Raw genomic sequence first — 18032 nt, 5'->3', positions numbered from 1 at the left:
TCTCAAGAAACAAGAAAAATCTCAAACAACCTAACCTACAACCTAAAAGGACTAGAAAAAGAAGAGCAAACAAAGCCCAAAGTCAGTAGAAGGAAGAAAATAATAAAGATCAGACAGGAAATAGAGATTAAAAAAACACAACAGAAAAAATCAATAAAACCAAGAGCTGTTTGTTTCTGAAAAGATAAACAAAATCAACAAACTCTTAGCCAGGCTCACCAAGAAGAGAGGACCCAAATAAACACAATACAAAATGAAGAATGAGAAGTAACAACACCACCACATACATACGCAAAATCGTCAGAGAATATTATTAACAGTTATATGCCAACAAATGGGACCATCCGTAAGAAACGGACAAGTTTCTGGTTAAAAGGGCATACTACTCAAAGCAAACTACAGGTTTATGCAATTCCTATCAAAATACTCAACATTTTTCACAGAAACAGAATAATCCTAAACCTTATATGAAACCATAAAAGACCCCAAATCACCCAAGCAATCTTGAGAAAAAAAGATTAAGATGGGGTATCACCCTCCCAGACTTGAGACTAAACACAAATCTATAGTAGTCAAACAGTGTGATACTGGCACAAAAAAAGACTATAGATCAATAAACACAGATCAGAGAGCCCAGAAATAAACCTATGCTGCTAGAGTCAGTTAATCTATGACAAAGAAAGCAAGAACATACAATGGAGAAATGACAGTCTCTTCAACAATGATGTTGGGGAAAGCTGAACAGTTACACAGAAAACAATGAAATTAGAACATTCTCTCACACTATAGACAAATTTTAATAAACTCAAAATGGTTTACAGATCTAAATGTAAGACATGACACCATAAAACGCCTAGAAGGGAACACAGGTGAAACTTTCTTTGACATAAACTGTAGCAGTATTTTCTTAGATCACTCTCCCAAGGCAAAAAAATAAATAAATTAAAGCAAAAAAAAAAAAAAAAAACAGGACCTAGACAAATTTAAAAGCTTTTGCACAGCAAAGGAAACCATCAACAATACAGATAGATAACCTACAGAATGGGAAAAAATATATCCAAACAATGCTACTGACAAGAGATTAATTTCTAAAATACACAAACAGCTCACAGAACTCAATATGAATAAAATAAACAACTCATTCAAAAAATAGGAGGAAGGTCTAAATAGACATTTCCTCAAAGAAGACATACAGATGTTTAACAGACACATGAAAAGATGTTCAAAATCGCTAATTATTAGAGAAATGCAAATCAAGGTTACAATAAGGTATCACCTTACTCGAGTCAGAATGGCCAGCATCAAAAAGTCTACAAATGTAAAGAAAAAGACACCCTCCTTTACACTGCTAAAGGGAAGGTAAAGTGGTTCTCCACTATGCAAAACAGTATGGAGGCTCCTAAAAATACTAAAAACAAAGCTACTATATGATCTGGCAATTCCACTCCTGGGTATGTATCCAGAAAAAAACAAACACTGTAATTCAAAAAGATACATGTACCCCACTGTTCATAGCAGCGCTATTGACAACAGTTAGGACTTGGAATCAACCCAAATTCTCATCAACAGATGATTAGTTTAAGAAGACGCAGTGTATATATACACAATGAAAAAATATTCAACCATTAAAAAATAATGAAATATTGATATCTGCAGCAACATGGATGTACCTACAGAATATTATACTTACTGAAGTAAATCAGACAAAGACAAATACTCTATAATATCAATTATATGTGGAATCTAAAAAAAATATACAAAGGAATCCATATACCAAACAGAAACAGACTCACAGACATAGAAAACAAACTTTCGGTTACCAAAGGGGAGAGAGGGGGAGAGGAACAAATTAGGAGTATGAGGTTAACAGATACAAACAACTATACAGATAAAAGATAAGTAACAAGGATTTAAGGACAGGGAGGCCTGGCGTGCTGCGATTCATGGGGTTGCAAAGAGTCAGACACGACTGACCAACTGATCTGATCTGATCTGATAGGGAATTATATCTAATATCTTGTGATAACTTATAATGGGATATATTAATAAACTGCAAAAAAAGAATTACTACGTTGTATACCTGAAACTAAATACTGTAAATCAACTATACTTCAATTTTTAAAAAAGAAAAGAAAAATATGGATAGAATAATTTCCTAACCATTTAAATAATTAAATTCTTTATGAATTTAAAATTATGTTAAAAATTAAACAATACAACTGGATGAACACATAGACAGTCTTATACTCTTGGGAATTAAAAATATCTCCACAAACCTCAGAACAATGGATTGTTCTGAATTGCAGTCATGGTAACAAGTAGTCATCTGCTGTGCTTAGTCCCCCAGTTGTGTCTGAGTCTTTGCGACCCCATGGACTGTAGCCCTCCAGGCTCCTCTGTCCATGGGATTCTCCACGCAAGAATACTGGAGTGGGCTGCCATGTCCTCCTCAACAAGTAATCATAAGAACCAATTTTAAACCTGCTTAATTATTTATATCAACTCACTTCAGAAAACACACTTTTGCAAGCCAACCCAACCACTGTCAACCCCGTTTCTGGAAATGAGGGAGTGAAGTGAAGTGAAGTTGCTCAGTCGTCTCCAACTCTTTGTTACCCCCTGGACAGTAGCCTAGTAGGCTCCTTCGTCCATGGGATTTCCAGACAAGAATACTGGAGTGGGTTGCCATTTCCTTCTCCAGGAGATCTTCCCAACCCAGAGATTGTAGGCAGACACTTTACTGTCTGAGCCACCAGGGAAATGAAGGAATGACAGTCCAATAAGCATCCCATAAGAATTTAATTATTTAAATGGTTGGGAAATTATTCTATCCATATTTTTCTTTTTTTAAAATTGAGTTGGTTCAATCAATCAACAAAACTCTCATCTGAACAACAGTGCTTTTATAGACAATGTTGACCTACTTGGTCAGTTGCAAGTCTGCAGTCCTGAACTACACGCTTCTCAAATACAGTACTCTATATGAAATCAACAGTCTCTTACTGGTGTAAGTAGAAAACCAGCTTTCTCTAAGAGGTCTCATCATCCTTTGACAATTCTGGACGTCTCACCAAGATAACTGTGAAAACTCTTCCCAGGCAGCATTCCAGGCAGTCTCAAACCAACAGATGCACTCACTGGGCCCCCAATCTGGGCCCCCCATGCTTAACTCCACTTATCCTTCAGGTCTGCTGCCAAGACAGTAAATCCCAAAACCAGCTGAGGTCTGACTAGTTTCATTAGACTCCAACTGCTTTAATAACATTGGCCTTTCAGTTTACAAATGCATTATCTGGTATATAATTAGATTGAGGTCTTTGTACAAGGTCTTTAGGCTTTCTGTTTTGAAGATATACTATTTGAAAATATTTTTGATATTAAGTTGACTATTCTTCACTTGCTTATTTTGCTTTTGCTATTACGTGTCAATATGCATAAAGTCTTCATTTGTTTTTGTTTTCTCCTGGACTTCCCTGTCTCTGTTCAATGTGTGAGGGAGTGTTCTACAATGAATGGACAGAGACTTAAGCCAGATAAATCTTGAAACCAAGCCTATCTACACCTGAACATTATAGGTCCACTAGACCAGTGACGAATTTGTAAAAAAGCAATTTCTCAAAAGTCATGAAGGCATTCCTCGTCTTGTCAATTTGTAAGAGAAGGTCACTTTGTTTGTTTAGTTCAAATTCCAGGGTCAATGATAGTTGGGTCACTGATCTCATGGCCCCTTCCTATCTGTGGTTGGAACCTGAGATACGGTTCACAAACACACATCCTTCAATGACCTTAGCGCTTCTTTTTCTTGTTTGTCATGGGTTTGTTAATGTCAAAGTCTCAATGTCTCCCTGCTTTTGATATAAAAGACACACTACTATCCTAATCTTGCCGTTTCCTTGGTAAACGGGGGAAAATTTTTTTTCAGTTAAAGTTAAAATGCCCAAAGTGCACATGTGACATTCTCCAGTATAGATCATAAGCTAACTCATAAAACAAACCTCAATAAATATAAACGGATAAAAATACATAAGGCCTCTAACCACAATAGAATGAAATTAGAAATAACTGACAGAAAGAAATTTGGGAAATACACAAAACGTGGAAATTAAACAACATATTATCCTAGATAATCAATGGGTCAAACAAGACATTACAAGGGAAATCAGAAAATACTTTGAGTTCGATGAAAATGAAAACACAACATAATCAAACTTATGGGATACAGCTAAAGCAATATTTAGAAGGGAATTTATAGCTATAAATGCCTGTATTAAAAAGAAGAAATATCTCAAATAATTCTACCTTGAGACAATGGAAAAAGAAGAGCAAGTTAAACCTGAAACAAGCAGAAAATTAGATGACAAGGGACAGAGAGCCCATGAGTAGCTTCAGGATTGGGGCTGATCCCAGGAAAGTTCAAGGCATATCTAGAGGGTTGGAACTTTCAGCCCCACCCCTCCATTTCTGGGAAGGGGAGAGGGGCTGCAGATTGAACTTGACCACCAAAGACAAATAATCTAATCAATAATGCCTACGTAATGGAACCTCCATAAAAACCTCGGATAGGTTTGAGGGAGGTTCTAGATTGGTAGGGGCTTCCCTGGTGGTTCAGTTGGTAAAGAATCTGCCTGCAATGCACAAGACTGCCTGCAGGGGACCTAGGTTTGATGAACTCATGGACATGATGGGAGGGTGGGTGTGCCTGGAGAGTGTGCCCTATTCTCTACTGCCTCAAACTGCTCTTCCATTTGATTATTTCTAAGTTTGCACAGTTTATAATAAACCAGCAAGTTTTTTCAAAAAATTTAGAAATAAAGTAAGCAGAAGGAAGGAAATAATAAAAGAGTGAAAAGTAATGAAATAGGGATTATCAACAAAACCAAACGTTGGTTTAAGAGGTCAGCAACATTGACAATCCTTTAGCTAGACCACCGATGAAAACAAGGAGACCAGACTGCTAAAATCAGGAATAAAACAGGGGACTTCACTACTGGCCTCAAAGAAGCAAAAAGGATTATAAGAGAACACTTATTAGCAGTATGTCAACAAATTAGATCCCCTTAAATGAAATGGATAATTCCTAGAAAGCCACAAACTAATCCAAGAATAAAATAAAAACCTGAAGAAACCTCTAACAATACAACAAATTAGTAATTTAAAAACTGAACACAAAGAAAAATTCAAGCCCAGATGGCTTCACTGTTAAATTTCTATGAAGCATTCAAAGAAAACTGAATACTTATCCTTTACAACTCTTCAAAAAAAAAAAAAAAAAGAAAACAGGGAGAGAATACTTCCCATTTCTTTCTATAAGGTCAATACTACTCAGATAACAAAACGAGACAAAGGCATCACAAGTACAGATCAGTATCTCTTATGAATACAGACACAAAAATTCCTGACAAACTATAAGGAAACCAAATCCAGCAACATAAGAAAAGAATTACACGATATGACCAAGTAGATTCCAGCAATGTATAGTCAATTTAACATCCAAAAATCAATTTAAAAATCAGAATTTTTAAAGTGATCATCTCTACAGACACACAAAAAGCAGTCAACAAAATCCAATAGCCTTTCATGATAAAAAACTTTCAGCAAACTAAGAATAAAAGGGAACTTGCTCAACATGACAAAGGGTATCTTCAAAACCCGTAATTAACACTGTACTTAATGGTAAAAGACTGGATGTTTTCAGCCTTAAAATCAGAACAGGAAAAGATATCCACTCTCACCACTTTTATTCAGCTTTGTACTACAGGTCCTGGCAGGGCAATTGACAAGAAAAAAAATAAAAGACATCCATATTGGAAAGAAGAAGTAAAAATATCTCTATTTTCACATTATATGGTCTCTTGTATAGAAAATTTTGAGGTATATGTAAAGAAAATTAATAGAATAAATGAGTTCAAAGGGGCTGCAGGATAGAAGATCAGTATACAAAAATCAACTGTGCCTCTATACACTTACAAAGAACAATCCAAAAATGCAATTTAAAAATTCAATTTATAAAATCATTAAAAGACTAAAATATCTGTACTTAGGAATAAATGTGAAACTTACACTCTGAATCACTGCAAAATCACTCAAAATACTTACACTCAAAATCACTGCAAAATACACTCAAAATCACTGCAGATGGTGACTGCAGCCATGAAATTAAAAGATGCTCACTCCTTGGAAGGAAAGTTATGACCAACCTAGACAGCATATTGCAGATAGTGATTGCAACCATGAAATTAAAAGACACTTACTCCTTGGAAGGAAAGTTATGACCAACCTAGATAGCATATTCAAAAGCAGAGACGTTACTTTGTCAACAAAGGTCCGTCTCGTCAAGGCTATGGTTTCCCCAGTAGTCATGTATGGATGTGAGAGTTGGACTATAAAGAAAGCTGAGTGCCGAAGAATTGATGCTTTTGAACTGTGGTGTTGGAGAAGACTCTTGAGAGTCCTCTGGACTGCAAGGAGATCCAACCAGTCCACCCTAAAGGAGACCAGTCCTGGGTGTTCATTGGAAGGACTGATGCTGAAGCTGAAACTCCAATACTTTGGCCACCGGATGCGAAGGGCCGACTCATTTGAAAAGACCCTGATGTTGGGAAAGACTGAAGGCAGGAGGAGAAGGGGATGACAGAGGATGAGATGGTTGGATGGCATCACCGACTCAATGGACATGGTCTGGGTAGACCCCAGCAGTTGGTGATGGACAGGGAGGCCTGGAGTGCTGAAGTTCATGGGGTCGCAAAGAGTTGGACACGACTGAGCGACTGAACTGATTACACTCTGAAAACTACAAAACACTGTTGAAAGAAATTAAAGATCTAACTAAGTGGAAAAGCTCTTATGTTCCTAAATCAGAAGACAATATTGTTCAGATGGTAATACTCCTCAAATCAATCTGATTCAACATATCCCTATCAGAACCCCAGTTGATATACTGGTAGAATTTGACAAGCTGACTCTAAAATTCATATGAAGTGCAGGAGATCCAGAACTATCATAAGAAATCTTTAAAAAGAACAAGGTTAAACGACTCATATTTCCCAATTTCAAGACTTAACACAAAGTTACAGTAATGAGACAGTGTGGCACTTTATTAAAGACAGTCATAGACCAATGGAACAGAATTGAGAGTCCAGAAATAAATCCATGCGTTGAACTGATTATAAACAAGGATGCCAAGAACATTCAATGGAGGAAAGATCAGTTTTTTAAATAAATGGTACTGAAATAACTGGTTATCTTTATGCAAAAGAATGAAGTTGGACACCTACCTCATACCACACTGAAAATTTTATTCAAAACCTAAATGTAAGAGCTAAAACTATAAAACTATTCAAAGAAAACACAGAGGTAAATCTATATGACCTCAGATTTTTGCAATGGATTTTTACATGATACAGGAACACAAGCAGCAAAAGAAAAACAGATACACTGGACTTCATGAAATTGAAAACTTTTATGCTTCAAAGACTTTTGTACTTAAAGAAAGTAAAGAAAACCTACAGAATAAGAAAAAATTTCCAAATCATGTATCTGATAAAGAGACTTGTACCTTGAATATATAAATAAATCTTGCAACGTAATAAAAAGACAAATGATTCCACTTAAAAAGCAGGCAAAGTATCTGAATAGACATTTCTTCAAAGAAGACATACATATGGCCAATAAGCAGAGAGGCAGAGGAACCAGAGATCAAATTGCCAACATTCGCTGGATCATGAAAAAAGCAAGAGAGTTCCAGAAAAACATCTATTTCTGCTTTATTGACTATGCCAAAGCCTTTGACTGTGTGGATCACAATAAACTGTGGAAAATTCTGAAAGAGATGGGAATACCAGACCACCTGATCTGCCTCTTGAGAAATCTGTATGCAGGTCAGGAAGCAACAGTTAGAACTGGACATGGAACAACAGACTGGTTCCAAATAGGAAAAGGAGTACGTCAAGGCTGTATGTTGTCACCCTGCTTATTTAACTTATATGCAGAGTACATCATGAGAAACGCTGGGCTGGAGGAAGCACAAGCTGGAATCAAGATTGCTGGGAGAAATATCAATAACCTCAGATATGCAGATGACACTACCCGTATGGCAGAAAGTGAAGAGGAACTAAAGAGCCTCTTGATGAAAGTGAAAGTGAAAATTTTGGCTTAAAGCTCAACATTCAGAAAACAAAGATCATGGCATCTGGTCCCATCACTTCATGGGAAATAGATGGGGAAACAGTGGAAACAGTGTCAGATTTTATTTTGGGGGGCTCCAAAATCACTGCAGATGGTGACTGCAGCCATGAAATTAAAAGATGCTTACTCCTTGGAAGGAAAAGTTATGACCAACCTAGACATCATATTCAAAAGCAGAGACATTACTTTGCCAACAAAGGTCCATCTAGTCAAGGCTATGGTTTTTCCTGTGGTCATGTATGGATATGAGAGTTGGACTGTGAAGAAGGCTGAGCGCCAAAGAATTGATGCTTTTGAACTGTGGTGTTGGAGAAGACTCTTGAGAGTCCCTTGGACTGTAAGGAGATCCAACCAGTCCATTCTGAAGGAGATCAGCCCTGGGATTTCTGTGGAAGGAATGATGCTAAAGCTGAAACTCCAGTACTTTGGCCACCTCATGCGAAGAGTTGACTCATTGGAAAAGACTCTGATGCTGGGAGGGATTGGGGGCAGGAGGATAAGGGGACAACAGAGGATGAGATGGCTGGATGGCATCACTGACTCGATGGACGTGAGTCTGGGTGAACTCTGGGAGTTGGTGATGGACAGGGAGGCCTGGCATGCTGCGATTCATGGGGTCGCAGAGTCGGACACGACTGAGCGACTGAACTGGACTGAACTGAACTGAATAAGCACAGAAACATATTTTCTATATCATTAATCATCAGTGAAATGCAAATCAAAGCTACACCATTTCCAACCACTTGAATGATGAGAATCATAAAGACAGATAATACATGTTGGTGAGGATATGGACAAATCACAACCCTCACACACTGCTGATGGGAATGTAAAACGGTAGAGTCACTTTTGGAAAACAGTCTAGCAGTTCCTTAAATGGTGAACATAAAGTTAGCATATGATCCAGCAGTTCCACTCACAAGTATTTACAGAAAAGAAATTAAAACATAAGTCCACAGGAAACACTTGTGCCTGAAAGTTCATAGCAGTGTTATCTGCAATAGTTCTCTAGCGAAAACAACTCTAATGTCTGTCTCTAAACGAATGTGTATAAAAAAATAAGATATATATCCATTCAATGGAATATTATTCAGCCACTGAAAAGGAATGAAGTTCTGATACATATCACAACATGGATGAACCTTAAAAACATGCCAAATCAAAAATTATTACACATATATTACATGACCCTATTTATATAAAATATCCAGAATAGATCAATCTATAGATATACAAAGTATATTAGTTGTTGCCGAGGTCTGGGTGAAGATGAAGGAATTGAGAAGTGATAGCTAAGAGGTGCAGGATTTCTTTCTGAAGCCATGAAAATGTTCTACAGTTGATTGTACTGATGGATATACAACTATGTGACTTATATTAAGCCACAGTTAAAATAGGTACTGAATGTTGTGTGAATCATGTCTTAATAAATCTGTTAAAAAGGATCACACGTATTTATTACCTCACAGTTTCAAAGGGTCAGTAATTTGGGTGTGGCTTAGTTGAGTGTCTCTGGTTCAGGGTATTTCACAAGGCTGCAAGCAAGATGTCAACCAGGGCTACAGACATCTCAAAGCTCAAAGAAGGCTCTGATTCTAAGTTCACTTCACTGGGCTGCTCCACAACCTGGCAGCTGGTTTCCCCAGGGTGAGTGACCCAAGACAGCAAGAGAGAGTACCCAAGACAGATGCCACAGTCTTTTTATATCTCACCTCAGAAGTGACATCCATTGACATCAAAAGCAAAGGCAACAAAGGCAAAATTAACAAGTGGGACTACAACAAACCAAAAAGCTTCTGCACAGCAAAGGAAACAATCAACAAAATGAAAAGACAACTTATAGAATGTGAGAGAATATTTGCAGGTCACATACCTGATATGGGGTTAATACCCAAAATATGTAATAAACTCATACAACTCAACAACAGCAAAAAGAAAACAATATAATTAAAGAATGGGCAAAGGATTTGAAGAGCTATTTTTCCAAAGGCATACAAATGGTCAACAGGTACATGAAAAGGTGCTCACACCATTACTCATCAAGAAAATGCAAATCAAAACCACAATGAGATCACTTTACAGCTGTTAGAATGGCTATTATATACAGGAAGTAAGTATTAGTGAGGATGTGGTGAAAAGGGAACCCTTATACACTTGGGAGGCAATGTAAATTAGTGCAGCCACTGAAGAACAGTATGGAGGTTCCTCGAAAAACTAAAAATAGAACCACCATACGATTCAGCAATTCCACTTCTGGGTATTTATCTGAAGGAGATAAAAACACCAACTCAAAAAAGATACATGCACTCCCATGTTTGCTGCAGTATTATTTACAAAAGCCAAGACGTGGAAGCATCCTACGTGTCCACGAACAGACGAATGGAAAAAGAAACCATATTATTTAAACACACACACACATGAACATACAATGCAGTATTATTCAGCTATAAAGAAGGAAATCCTGCTATTTGGGACAACATGGATGGACCCTGAGGGTATTACACTAAGAGAAATAAATCAGACAAAGAAAGACAAATATATGATTTCATGTATGTATGAAATGGAAGGAAAGGAGGAACGGAGGAAAGAAGGAACCAAATCTTCAATTCATCCATACAGAGAACAGGCTGGTGGTTGCCAGAGGCAGGGGACAGGAAATAGATGAAATGGGTGAAGACAAGCAAAAGATACAAATTTCCAGTTATAAAATAAATACATCCTAGGAATGTAACATACAACATGGTGACTATAGTTAATAATAGTACACTGTGTATTCTAAAGCTGCTTTCAAATCTTAAAAAGTTTTCACCACAAGAAAAAAATTTGTAACTGTCTGGTAATGGATGCTAATGAGACTCAGTGATTTACTGTGGTGACCATTTCACAATATTTACATATATCATTACATAGTACACTTGAAATTAACACGACATTATATGTCAACTAATCACACTAGGACCACAGCCTTGTCTAACTCAATGAAACTAAGCCATGCCCGTGGGGCAACCCTAAATGGGTGGGTCATGGTGGAGAGATCTGACAGAATGTGGTCCGCTGGAGTAGAGAATGGCAAATCACTTCAGTATTCTTGCCTTGAGAACCCCATGAACAGTATGAAAAGGCAAAATGATAGGATACTGAAAGAGAAACTCCCCAGGTCAGTAGGTGCCCAATATGCTACTGGAGATCAGTGGAGAAATAACTCCAGAAAGAATGAAGGGATGGAGCCAAAGCAGAAAGAATACCCAGCTGTGGATGTGACTGGTGATAGAAGCAAGGTCCGATGCTGTAAAGAGCAATACTGCATAGGAACCTGGAATGTCAGGTCCATGAATCAAGGCAAATTGGAAGTGGTCAAACAAGAGATGGCGAGAGTGAACGTCGACATTCTAGGAATCAGCAAACTGAAATGGACTGGAATGGGTGAATTTAACTCAGATGACCATTATATCTACTACTGCAGGCAGGAATCCCTCAGAAGAAATGGAGTAGCCATCATGGTCAACAAAAGAGTCCGTAATGCGGTACTTGGATGCAATCTCAAAAACGACAGAATGATCTCTGTTCGTTTCCAAGGCAAACCATTCAATATCACAGTAATCCAAGTCTATGCCCCAAGCAGGAACGCTGAAGAAGCTGAACGGTTCTATGAAGACCTACAAGACCTTTTAGAACTAACACCTAAAAAAGATGTCCTTTTCATTATAGGGGACTGGAATGCAAAAGTAGGAAGTCAAGAAACACCTGGAGTAACAGGCAAATTTGGCCTTGGAGTACGGAATGAAGCAGGGCAAAGACTAATAGAGTTTTGCCAAGAAAATGCACTGGTCATAGCAAACACCCTCTTCCAACAACACAAGAGAAGACTCTACACATGGACATCACCAGATGGTCAACACCGAAATCAGACTGATTATATTCTTTGCAGCCAAAGATGGAGAAGCTCTATACAGTCAGCAAAAACAAGACCCGGAGCTGACTGTGGCTCAGACCATGAACTCCTTATTACCAAATTTAGACTGAAATTGAAGAAAGTAGGGAAAACCACTAGACCATTCAGGTATGACGTAAATCAAATCCCTTATGATTATACAGTGGAAGTGAGAAATAGATTTCAGGGCCTAGATCTGATAGATAGAGTGCCTGATGAACTATGGAATGAGGTTCGTGACATTGTACAGGAGACAGGGATCAAGACCATCCCCATGGAAAAGAAATGCAAAAAAGCAAAATGGCTGTCTGGGGAGGCCTTACAAATAGCTGTGAAAAGAAGAGAAGCGAAAAGCAAAGGAGAAAAGGAAAGAAATAAACATCTGAATTCAGAGTTCCAAAGAATAGCAAGAAGAGATAAGAAAGCCTTCTTCAGCGATCAATGCAAAGAAATAGAGGAAAACAACAGAATGGGAAAAACTAGAGATCTCTTCAAGAAAATCAGAGATACCAAAGGAACATTTCATGCAAAGATGGGCTCGATAAAGGACAGGAATGGTATGGATCTAACAGAAGCAGAAGATATTAAGAGATGGCAAGAATACACAGAAGAACTGTACAAAAAAGATCTTCACGATCCAGATAATCACAGTGGTGTGATCACTGACCTAGAGCCAGACATCCTGGAATGTGAAGTCAAGTGGGCCTTAGAAAGCATCACTACGAACAAAGCTAGTGGAGGTGATAGAATTCCAGTTGAGCTATTCCAAATCCTGAAAGATGATGCTGTGAAAGTGCTGCACTCAATATGCCAGCAAATTTGGAAAACTCAGCAGTGGCCACAGGACTGGAAAAGGTCAGTTTTCATTCCAATCCCAAAGAAAAGCAATGCCAAAGAATGCTCAAACTACCGCACAATTGAACTCATCTCACACGCTAGTAAAGTAATGCTCAAAATTCTCCAAGCCAGGCTTCAGCAGTATGTGAACCATGAACTTCCTGATGTTCAAGCTGGTTTTAGAAAAGGCAGAGGAACCAGAGATCAAATTGCCAACATCCACTGGATCATGGAAAAAGCAAGAGAGTTCCAGAAAAACATCTATTTCTGCTGTATTGCCTATGCCAAAGCCTTTGACTGTGTGGATCACAATAAACTGTGGAAAATTCTGAAAGAGATGGGAATACCAGACCACCTGACCTGCCTCTTAAGAAACCTACATGCAGGTCAGGAAGCAACCGTTAGAACTGGACATGGAACAACAGACTGGTTCCAAATAGGAAAAGGAGTACGTCAAGGCTGTATGTTGTCACCCTGCTTATTTAACTTATATGCAGAGTACATCATGAGAAATGCTGGACTGGAAGAACCACAAGCTGGAATCAAGACTGCCGGGAGAAATATCAATAACCTCAGATATGCAGATGACACTACACTTATGGCAGAAAGTGAAGAGGAACTAAAAAGCCTCTTGATGAAAGTGAAAGTGGAAAAGTTGGCTTAAAGCTCAACATTTAGAAAACGAAGATCATGGCATCCGGTCCCATCAGTTCATGGGAAATAGGTGGGGAAACAGTGGAAACAGTGTCAGATTTTATTTTTCTGGGCTCCAAAATCACTGCAGATGGTGACTGCAGCCATGAAATTTTTTAAAAGACACTTACTCCTTGGAAGGAAAGTTATGACCAGCCTAGATAGCATATTCAAAAGCAGAGACATTACTTTGCCAACAAAGGTTCGTCTAGTCAAGGCTATGGTTTTTCCTGTGGTCATGTACCGATGTGAGAGTTGGACTGTGAAGAAGGCTGAGTGTCGAAGAATTGATGCTTTTGAACTGTGGTGTTGGAGAAGACTCTTGAGAGTCCCTTGGACTGTAAGGAGATCCAACCAGTCCATTCTGAAGGAGATCAGCCCTGGGATTTCTTTGGAAGGAATGATGCTAAAGCTGAAACTCTAGTACTTTGGCCACCTCATGCGAAGAGTTGACTCATTGGAAAAGACTCTGATGCTGGGAGGGATTGGGGGCAAGAGAAGGGGACGACAGAGGATGAGCTGGCTGGATGGCATCACTGACTCGATGGACATAAGTTTGAGTGAACTCCGGGAGTTGGTGATGGACAGGGAGGCCTGGCGTGCTGCAATTCATGGGGTCGCAAAGAGTTAGACACAACTGAGTGACTGATCTGATCTCTGATATGTCAGCTACATCTCAGTTTTTTTAAAGTGATGTTCTATCTGATCCCTTCTGCCATATTCTCTTTTTTCACTGAAGTACAGTTGATTCACAGTGTTGTGTTAGTTTCAGGTATATAGCAAAGTGATTTAATTATATATATATATGTACTCTTTTTCAGATTCTTTTCTATTATAAATTATTATAAGATATTGAATATAGTTCCCTGTGATATACAGAGGATCTTTGTTGTTTATTTTGTAAATAGTATTGTGTATATGTTAATTTTAAACACCTAATTTATCCGTCTCCCTTTTCCCCTTTGGTTACCATATGCTATGCTATGCTATGCTAAGTCACTTCAGTCGTGTCCGACTCTGTGCAACCCCATAGACAGCAGCCCACCAGGCTCCCCCATCCCTGGGATTCTCCAGGCAAGAACACTGGAGTGGGTTGCCATTTCCTTCTCCAATGCATGAAAGTGAAAAGTGAAAGTGAAGTTCACTCAGTCGTGTCCGACTCTCAGCGACCCCATGGATTGCAGCCTAATAGGCTCCTCCGTCCATGGGATTTTCCAGGCAAGAGTACTGGAGTGGGGTGCCATTGTTGGTCACCATAAGTTTGTTTTTTCTGTCTATGAATCTATTTCCAGTTTGTAAGTAAGTTCATTTGTAAGTTTTTTTTAATATTTCACATACAAGTCATACCATATATTTGTCTTCCTCTAACTTACTTCATTTACTATGATAATCTCAAGGTCCATCTATGTCATTGCAAGGGGCATTATTTCATTCTTTTTTATGGGTGAGTAATAGTCCATTGTATATATATATATACTGTATCATCTTTATCCATTTATCTGTCAATGGATATCTAAGTTGTTTCCATGGGTTGTCTATTGTAAACAGTGCTGCTATGAACATTGGAGTAGATGTGTCATTTCAAATTAAAGAGTTTTCTCTTGATGTATGCCCAGGAATGGAATTGCTGGATCATATGATAGCTGTATATTTAGTTTTTTAGGGAACCTCCATACTCTCCATTGTGTCTACACCAATTTACATTCCCACCAACAATGTAGAGGAGGGTGCCTTTTGCTCCATACCATGTCCAGCATTTATTATTTGTAGAATTCTTGATGATGATCACTCTGACCAGAGTGAGGTGATATCTCATTGTAGTTCTGACTGCATTTCTCGAATGATTAGTGATTCTGAGCATCTTTTCTTGTATCTGTTGGCCATCTGTATGCCTTCTTTGGAGAAGTGTCTATTTAGGTCTTCTGCCCATTTTTTTGATTGGGCTGTTTGTTGCCACTTTTCATTCACTAGAAATAAGTCAGGGACTTCCCTGGTGGTCCAGTGGTAGAGAATCCACTTTTCAATGCAGGGGACACAGGCTCGATCCCTGGTCAGGGAACTGAGATCCCACATGTCGAGAAGCAACTAAGTCTCCAGGCCACAAGAAGAGAAGCCCACATGCTACAATAAATAGCCCCTGCGCTGCAACCAGAGACACTCCTGCACATCACAACTGGAGAAAGCCCATGCAATGCAATGAAGAGCTCACACACCACAACCAAGATCCAGCATAGCAAAAAAAAAAAGGAAGTCAATAAATCCAGCCCACACTCGAGGTGAGGGCTAAGCACTAGAAATACTGGGAAACCACATCTAGACACATTACAGGTATTCCTTGGAGACACTGCGATTAAGTTCAAGATGGCTACAATAAAGCAAGTCACACAAAATTTTTGGCTGCCTAGTGCATATAAGGTTTCCCTGGTGGCTCAGGTGGTAAAGAAGCCGCTTGCAATGTGGGAGACCTGGGTTCGATCCCTGGGTTGGGAAGATTCCCTGGAGGAGGAAATGGCAACCCACTCCAGAATTCTTGCCTGGAGAATCCCCATGGACAAAGGAGCCTGGAGGCTGTAGTCCATTGGGTTGCAGAGAGTCAGACATGAATGAGCGACTAAGCACAGCACAGCACAATGCATATAAAGGGCTTCCCAGGTGGCTCTGTGGTAAAGAACCCGCCTGCCAATGCAGGATATGAAGGCTCAATCCCTGGTAGAGAAGGTCCCCTGGAGAAGGGAATGGCAACCCATTCCAGTATTCTTGCCTGAGAAATCCCATGGACAGAGGAGCCTGGCAGGCTCCAGTCAAGGGGTAGCAGCGAGTCAGACATGACTGAGTGAGCAGAGCACAGTACATAATAAAGTTGAGTTTATACTACAGTGTAGTCCATTAACTATGCAACAGCATTATGACTAAAAATGTGACACATCTTAATTAAAAAAGACTTTATTGCTAAAAAATGCTAACCATCATCTGAGCCTTCAGCAAGTTGTACTCTTTCTGTAACAGTAACACCAAAGATCATAACAAATATAATCATGGTGCCCATACTTTTTTGATGCAGGACTGCCACAAAACTTTCATTTTGTAGAACACTATAATGCACTGCACAATAAAATGAGGTATACCTCCATAGTGAAACTGCTGAAAACTAAAGATAAAAAAAAAAAGAATACCTTAAAAAAAAGTAACACTGATAGTTGATTCATCAATAAAAATACTTAAAATACAAAATGTTTTCAGTGTATCGTGTAACAGTACCAAAACAATTGTGATAATCCTAACATCATACCAAGATAAGTTCCAGAAGGTTTAAAACACTGGAAATAAAAATAAAGCAAGTAGTAGACCTGGGTTCCATCCCTGGGTCAGGAAGATCCCCTGGAGAAGGGAATGGCAATCCACTCCAGTATTCTTGCCTGGAGAATTCCATGGACACAAGAGCCTGGTGGGCTACAGCCTAGGCGGTTACAAAGAGTCAGACATGACTTAGCAACTAACACTTTCACTCTTTCAGATCTTTCTAAGCAGAGAAACAAAGACAGAAACCATGAAGAAAAAGAGTGAATTCAAAGACATCTATTTTTATTTAACAAACATTCCTGAACACTTACTATAGGCTAGGAATAAACTCACTCTGGGTGTACCATGTGAGAAAAAGAAACATGGTCCCCACCATGAAGACAGAGTCGAGACAGAATAAACCATTACAAATTCATTCAAGAAAACCCAAGTCCTCGTCTCCCTCGCTCTCACAGCCCACATCCTGCTGGGAAATGAACTGGGCGCCGCTTTCAGGTCCTATCCAGGGGCCGGCCGCTGCTTGCTGCCACCACGCTGCCACGCCCGCCTCCCCACTGATTAGGACAGGAGTGTTCTGGCTAGTTCCCCACTTTGACCCCATCCCACCAAGCCTATTCGCCAAACAGTAAGGAGAGGGATCCTTCCACAACTCAAATCACACCATGCCACTCCTGCCCATATGCCCTATGTTTCGCCCACAGTAAAAGTGAAAATCTTCACAACAGACTTACCAAGCTCTACATCCTCAGTCCCTCCATCTACTCCATCTTCCCATTGCTCTCACCTCACTTGCCCTGTTCTAGCCAACCTGGTTTCTCTGTTGCTTCTTGAAGAGCCAGGCATACTTCTAACTTAGGTCTGTACCTCAGTTGTCCCTCTAACAAGAATGCCCTTAGCCTGTACCTTCACCTGGTTAACTCCCTCACCTGTTCCAAGTGTTGGTTCAACTGAGCTTGACATGCCACTTAAATGCCAGCTCTCCATCCCAATGCACCTCATTCCATGGACTCCTGATCTCTCCTACCCTGTGTTCTACCTATTTTTTCTTCCACAGCTCGCATCATTTCTAGTACACTACACTTATGTA

The 18032-nt window shown here is 39.2% G+C and overlaps 1 protein-coding gene across 2 annotated transcripts in view; it reads right to left on the bottom strand.

Annotated features, from left to right (window-relative positions):
* The window catches only part of PIWIL2 (piwi like RNA-mediated gene silencing 2), an 82062-nt gene that overhangs the window by 52988 nt on the left and 11042 nt on the right, over positions 1–18032 (bottom strand). The window lies entirely within an intron of this gene.

Source organism: Bos taurus, chromosome 8 (assembly GCF_002263795.3).
Source record: "Bos taurus isolate L1 Dominette 01449 registration number 42190680 breed Hereford chromosome 8, ARS-UCD2.0, whole genome shotgun sequence".
Classification (NCBI taxonomy): domain Eukaryota; kingdom Metazoa; phylum Chordata; class Mammalia; order Artiodactyla; family Bovidae; genus Bos; species Bos taurus.
Note: the sequence above shows the minus strand (reverse complement) of the source record. Positions and strands in the feature narration are given on the sequence as shown.